Source organism: Mauremys reevesii, linkage group 14 (genome assembly GCF_016161935.1).
Source record: "Mauremys reevesii isolate NIE-2019 linkage group 14, ASM1616193v1, whole genome shotgun sequence".
In the NCBI taxonomy this organism is placed as follows: Eukaryota; Metazoa; Chordata; order Testudines; family Geoemydidae; genus Mauremys; species Mauremys reevesii.
The window spans coordinates 22,235,584-22,241,583 of NC_052636.1; the positions used below are offsets into that span (position 1 = coordinate 22,235,584).

Consider the following 6,000-nt stretch of genomic DNA (forward strand, 5'->3'; position numbering starts at 1 on the left):
AGGGACTGTCTGAATGATCAAGGCAGGAAATGGGCAACAATCTACAGCAACGTCATTGACCACAAACACACTCTCCTCATGCTCCAGCCAGAAGGGAAATGAGCAGGAATTCTTGCAGTTCAGCCGTGGACACACTTACACAATGGCACAGCAGTGTGTGTGTTGTGGAAGCTGGTCTGAGGAAACAACTGGAATTGATCACTCAGTGAGAACAGAACTAGAGTGCAGTGAGAGACACAGCTTAACCAAGTAGTTGTGGCTGAGTGGTTAAGGCGATGGACTAGAAATCCATTGGGGTCTCCCTGTGTAGGTTTGAATGCTGCCAACTACGGAGAAAGTTGTGGTTCTTTAGTTTCAAAGGAGCTGGGTCTTGTCTCACTCTCAAGCTGTGTCTACACTGTTGGGTAATGCAACTTTAAAGTGTTTTAATTAATCACCTGTTGCATGTCCACACTATGCCCCTTGTGTCACCAGAGCACATCCACGCTAGAATCTTGGATGGCCACAGAGAGCAGTGCACTGTGGGTAGCTGTGCAACTGGCTGCAGGGTGTTTTGGGAAGGGTTTGCAAAGCCTCATGGGCCGGTACAGCATCACATGATGCAGGTTTCTCTATCCCACCGTTCCATGGGCATCTTACTAGATTGCCAGCTGCTTTTCAACTGCAGTGTGCGTGGTGGGATAGAGACTGTGTGTGTGTGGGGAGAGGGAGTGTGTGTGTGGGAAGAGGGAGTGTGTCGGCACACTGTCTCTATGTTCAGACAGCTGCTGCAAGCAACCAGTCCTGAGGCAGGGGGAGGGGGCAGCCCCAACATCAGTCCCCGCTTCCCTCACTGGCTCAGCTCAGCACAGCAGCCTCTGACACACGCACACACACACACTGCTGCTGCTTAGCTCTGTGTCAGGGGTGCAGGAACAGGGGGTTTAGAGGGCCGTGGCCCCACCACTCTTAACTGGCTGTTAGGACAAATGATGGAGTGGGGAAAGGGGGAGTCTTGTGGGGGGGGAGAGGAATTCTGTGGGTGTGGCCTCGGGGGGAGAGGCGGTGTGAGTGTGGGTCCTTAGGGAAAGGTTTTCATGGGAGTGCCACAGTTCAGACAATAGTGACCCCCCCACTGTAAGGAAGCTCCCGCCGCCCCTGCTCTGTGTTCGTAGCGCAGGAGAGAGCAGCGTTCCAGGGCAGTGATTTGCTCCCCGGGGCTCCGCCAGGGGGGCTTGGGAGGCTGCAGGGAGCCCTGGGCCCTTTAAATCACCAGCCTGGTGAAGCCGGGCCGGGCTGGCACAGCGTACCCGCTCTTGCCAGGACCTCATACCGGAATGTACCAGCTTACGTTCACCTCCGGAAGGTCCTCGCGTGGATCAATAACTGGTTAAAAGCTAGGAAACAAAGGGTAGGAATAAATGGACAGTTTTCAGGATGGAAACAGGTAACTAGTGGTCCTGTACTGGGACTAGTCAACATCTTCATAAACGATCTGCTGAACAGCGAGGTGACAAAATGTGCGGATGATCCAAAACTACAGAGGATAGTTAAGTCCAAAGCAGACTGGGAGGAGCTAAAAAGAGATTTCACAAAACTGGGTGAAAGGGCAACAAAACGGCAGATGAAATTCAATGTTGATCAGTGCAAAGTGATGCACATTGGCAAACATAATACAACTACACATAGAAAACGATGGGATGTAAAATAGCTGTTCCAACTCAAGTGAGAGATCTTGGAGTCACTGTGGATAGTTCTCTGCAAACATCCACTCAATGGGCAATGGCAGGCAAAAAGCGAACAGAATGTTGGGAATCATTAAGAAAGGGATAGAGAATAACAGAGAAAATCTTATTGCCACTGTATAAATCCATGGTACACCCATATCTTGAATACTGCGTGCAGATATGGTCGCTCCATCTTAAAAAAGATGTATTGGAATTGGAAAAGGTTCAGAAACGGGTATGGAGTGTCTGCCATATGAGGAGAGAATAACAAGACTGGGACTTTTCAGCTTGGAGAAAAGCTGACTAGGGGGAAATATGCTAGAGGGCTATAAAATCATGACTGGTGTGGGAAAGTAAATAAGGAGTGTTACTTATTCCTTCTCATAACACAAGAACTAGGGGTCACCAAATGAAATTAATAGGCAGCCCATTTAAAACAAACAAAAGGAAGTATTTTTTCACACAACGCACAGTCAACCTGTGGAACTCCTTGCCTGAGGAGGTTGTGAAGGGCAAGACTATAACAGGGTTTTAAAAAAAGAGCTAAATCGCTTCATGGAGGACATGCTCTGAGCCAGGATGGGCAGGGATGGTGTCCCTAGTCTCTGTTGGCCAGGAGCTGGGAATAGGCGACAGGGGATGGATCACTTGGTGATTCCCTGTTCTGTTCATTCCCTCTGGGGCACCTGGCTTTGGCCGCTATGGGAAGACAGGATACTGGGCTAGATGGACCCAGTCTGGCCGTCGTATGTCCTTACATCCTTATGCTCCTTTCATAAGATGCCTGGGATTCTGCCTCACAATGTGTCCCTGAGGTCTCAGCCAAAATGCCCAGACAGGCAAACGCTCTGGGCTCCTGAAGCCTTGGCCACCCACCTAGTGCCCTATGGCTCATCCCTGACCCTTGCTGCTGCTCCTTGCTGTAGACTGTGAGAGGAGCGGAGGTAGCGCAGGAGCCTTCGGGGGACACAGATCTGAGGCTTTGGGAGAGACACATTGTCTGAGACATCAGAGCGCTGCAAACCCTGCAGCCACCCCCTCAATCCAGGGCCTGTTCCAGCCCACAGATTACAGCCTGGAAATAGGCGTGTGAGACTAACTCCTGTTCTCCCTGACAGGGCCTCCCCTAGACCAAGTGGAGTCCCAGGCAAGACATGTCTTCGGTGCCCCCCCCCATATGTTAAAATTTTGAATATCTTATTTTTATTGCATTTGTAGCTCAGCTCATGATTTTGACGCACAATTTCGATGCATGATTTTCTCTGTCATATAAGATGATAAATTTGCAGGCTAGGTTCTGTAAACCTGTATTTATTCATGCCATATATAAGCAAATAAAACAAATGCATTTTCTTTAAGCATATAGAAACTTTTTTATTTTGACAGTAAGTGAAATGTACTAACATCTAGAAATGGAGCACTCACCAGCACAGGGTGGGCCGGTATTAAATAGTGTTACAGTCGGAGACGGACAGCGTTAGGATGTTAACCCCAGGCCCTTTGTTCAAAGGTCGCTTCTCTCGCCTTTCCCCCATGAACTGAAGCACAGCATTAAAGAGATCCAAAGATTGGCCAATGGCATTTCAAAGCTGATCTTAACCCTTTCAGTACCCTTGCAAACTCAGATGCTTCTCACCACAGGCTGGCTGGTGGCTTTTCAGCCAGGCTCTCCCCTTTCATCAGCGCTTCAGTTGCTTGGTGTGGGGGTGTCTGTAGATGTAGGTGACAGAGCGAGATAAAGCCTAGCAAATGTCTCTCCTTTTATCATGTCCTTTCTTCCCTCATGGCTTTGCCCCCCCCCCTTCAGAGTCAGGTGAGCATCACTGCGTCTCTCCAAGCAAGTCTGAGCAATTCCCCTGGGGTGTCCTCATGCAGGTGAGTCATTGCATTGTAGCTCCCTTGCTGGACAATGGCTGTCGATGGGTTGTTTGACACCCTGTCCGGGTGTTGGTTATTTTCCTTGCTGTTGCCACTAGGGAGCTAATATTTGGCTGACTCCCCCACCTTGCAGCACAGTGACAACCACACTGCACAATTCTCATGACTTCATATGCATGAGTGGTCTACATCTATGGGTAGAGAAGTGACTTTCAGCCGATCATATCCTTTCCCTGATACCTTACAAGTCATGCTCTATATGTAAGATCACGATGATTATGGGGGTTACAGCCGCTCCCCCAAAGGTATAGAATGTCACACTGAGATTCTATGTTCATTTGTTCTGTAACAGCATTACAGAGATCCAATGACTGACCAATGGCATTTCCAAGTGCTAAAATAGCAAGCGGTGTCGGTCTCTCATTGGCCATCAGTGACTGAAGATGTGGTTTAATGAGCCGGAGCTTCAAGGCGAGGGTGGCTCTGTCCACTGCCTTCCATTGCGCTGCTGGGCCCCAAGTCCCTGGTGGCCAATATGTGACGCTGGGAGAAGAGAGTGGGGTGGCAAGTGGCGGCAGGACTTTTGCCACCAGGGTCTAGCTGCCCAACTTCCTCCTGGCACTGCTGGCTCCCCGTTTCCTTCAGGTAACCCAGGAACTAAGGCAGGAATAGGGCGAGGAAGCAAGTAAAGCCGAGCAAGGAAGGCAAAAGTGAATCTTGTCTTCATGGGCCGCTCGCAATGACGTTCTTTTTCTGTGCCACAGCTGACAACAACATCCCAGACAGAAAAGCAGGAGGCCAAAAAGAAACCGAGCAGCTGCTAAAGTAGTTCAGTTGGGAGCGTGCTAGACTAACAGGCTCTTCTATCCCCCTTTGTGCACAGGTGGGATGTTTTCTGAAAGTGCAGCAGTGCCTTTAACTGCCACGAGTCCCTCATTTCAGGCTATGCAGCAGGAAAAGACAGCATGGGCTTCTGCACCGAGTTGGCCCCCCTGACCTTTCATTCTTCTCTTGCTCTTTGTCAGCAAGGGGAAGAAAAAGAAGCTCTCCCTCAAGCTGGAGTCACAAGGGCGACATAAGGACGACTTCCTGAGTGCCGGCTCCAGTCCTCTGCTCTGCCAGCTGACCTATTGAAGGACTGTCACCACTTTCTCCAGGTTTGTCCATCGGTCTGTGCCAGGGTGAGCAACAGCCAAGCAGATGGAGTTTCTGTAGTGTAGTGGTTATCGCATTTGCCTAACATGCAAAAGTCCCTGGTTCAAAACCAGGCAGAAACATGCTGGCTTCCTTTTGCCAGATCCCCTTGCTGTTCAGGAAGGCCTCCTCCTTCTCCTATTGGCCTGTCCCTGGGATAACTCCAACCCCCGCATGACAGAGGGTGCTGACAGCAGTGGAGAAAGCACCTTGGTGTCAGGCTGGAGAACCTAGAGGAGTGCGGCGTGTCACCTTTTGGAGGCTTGTGGCTTGGCCTCCTCTGCCCTGGGAGGTTGGCCGGTGGAGGCCAGCTCTTCCTGCTGGCCTCCTCTGCGTGACTTGCCAAAGGAGGAAGTGAGGCAGGAATGGGGCAAAGAGGAAAGTCGAGCTGAGAAAGGCAGGGCAGAAAGTAAGCACATCATTGCGGCTAAATGGGGTTAGTAGAGCGTCACCATTTGTTCTGCAAAGCCGGGGGAGGTGCGGTTGGCTGCTGGGAGGCAGAACCCTGTGCCTGCCTGTTGGCTTCCCAGGGGTGGCTCCTTGCAGCCCAGGAGAAGCGGGGTTCTGGGGGGAAGGAAAAGCAGCAATCGCGAGGCTGAGTGGGCTCCTTTCTGGCCGACATGGTGGGTCTGGGAGTTGCCTGTAAGCCATAAGTGGACTTGATGGAGTGAAAACCGCTGCTCCATTCTGGCTGATCTGGGGGAGCCATTAATGACTTGAGAGTGGGGGCAGGGCACTGGCTGTGAGCAAAGTCGTCTTCTTCTCTCCTGCCATGGGGAGCCCGGCCTTAAGCCTGCCCAGCATGCACTGCAGCTCGAGCATTAAGCCTTCCTGTGGCATAACCAAACTACGGCCTAGCGTAATAAGATGTAAAGTTTAGATTGTGAATTTATCTTTAATTTCCAGGGTAACTTACTTTGCTCTTTTATGCCTACCACTTATAATCCTTAAAACTCCATCTTTCTGTAGTTAATAAATCTGTTTTATGAAACTGGTGTATTTTGCTTGAAGTTCTTGGGAAATCTTAGCTCCATTACAAGGCTGGTTCATGTACTATTCACAGTGAGGGAGGGGTGGACCCTGCGTAATAAACTCACTATTGTGTCATACAGGAGGCCTGTGATATGCAGGGGGTCAGATTAGATGCTCTAATGGTCTCTTCTGGCCATAAAGTTGACTAATTTCTGAAAAACCGAGTGTAGCATTGGGAGCAGCGTCTGAT

The 6,000-nt window shown here is 50.3% G+C and overlaps 1 non-coding gene across 1 annotated transcript; it reads left to right on the plus strand.

The window, feature by feature from the left end:
• The first annotated feature begins 4,789 nt into the window (after positions 1-4,789).
• On the plus strand, positions 4,790-4,861 carry TRNAV-AAC. The gene has a single exon. It is a non-coding gene; the product is annotated as a tRNA-Val (tRNA).
• The last annotated feature ends 1,139 nt before the right edge of the window (positions 4,862-6,000 follow it).